The 1,077-nt window shown below is 43.6% G+C and overlaps 1 protein-coding gene across 1 annotated transcript in view; it reads right to left on the bottom strand.

Moving 5' to 3' along the window:
- The window catches only part of LOC105546816, a 540,685-nt gene that overhangs the window by 27,674 nt on the left and 511,934 nt on the right, over nucleotides 1-1,077 (bottom strand). The gene's annotated exons all lie outside the window — the stretch shown is intronic.

Here is a 1,077-nt window from a genome sequence, read left to right on the forward strand (position 1 = left end):
TTCTGTGCAGCAAAAGCAGCAATCAACAGAGTAAGCAGATGACCTAGGGAATGGGAAAAATATTTGTAAAGTATGCATCCAACAAAGGACTATTATCCAGAATTTACAAGGAATTCAAACAGCAAAAATGACCCCATTTAAAAGTGGGTAGGCCAGGCACAGTGGCTCACACCTGTAATCCCAGCACTTTGGGAGGTCAGGGCAGGCCGACCTCCTGAGGCGAGGAGTTTGAGACCAGCCTGGCCAACATGATGAAACTCGGTCTCAACTAAAAATACAAAAATTAGCCAGGCATGGTGGCAGGCACTTGCAATCCCAGCTACTTGGGTGGCTGAGGCAGGAGAATTGCCTGAACCCAGGATGCGGACACTGCAGTGAGCCAAGATTATACCACTACACTCCAGCCTGGGCAACAGAACGAGACTCCAACTCAAAACAAACAAAAAAAAGTAGGGCAAACAACATTAACAGACATTCTTCAAAAGGACACATGCGAGGGGCCAATAGACATATGAAAAATGCTCAACATCACCAATTTTCAGAGAAATGCAAATTAAAACCACAATGCGATATCATCTTACACCAGTCAGAATGGCTATGATTAAAAAGTCTTAAACCACAAATATTGGTGAGGCTGCAGAGAAAAGAGAATGCTTATATACTGTTGGTGGGAGTGTAAATTAGTACAAACTCTGAAAAACAGTATGATGATTTCTCAAAGAACTGAAAATAGAACTATCATTCAACCCAGCAATCCCACTACGGGGTATATACACAAAGGAAAAGGAATCATTATATCAAAACAATACCTGCACATGTGTGTTCATCATAGCCCTATTCACAATAGCAAAGACATGGATTGAACCTAAGTGTCCAACAACAGAAGACTGGATAAAAAAAATGTGGGGCCAGGCGCAGTGGCTCACGCCTGTAATCCCAGCCCTTTGGGAGGCTGAGGTGGGCTGATAACCTGAGGTTGGGAGTTCGAGACCAGCCTGACCAACATGAAGAAACTCTATCTCTACTAAAAATACAAAATTAGCCAGGCGTGGTGGCACGTGCTGGTAATCCCTGCAA

Source organism: Mandrillus leucophaeus, unplaced genomic scaffold, assembly GCF_000951045.1.
Source record: "Mandrillus leucophaeus isolate KB7577 unplaced genomic scaffold, Mleu.le_1.0 Scaffold37, whole genome shotgun sequence".
NCBI classification, from domain to species: Eukaryota; Metazoa; Chordata; class Mammalia; order Primates; family Cercopithecidae; genus Mandrillus; species Mandrillus leucophaeus.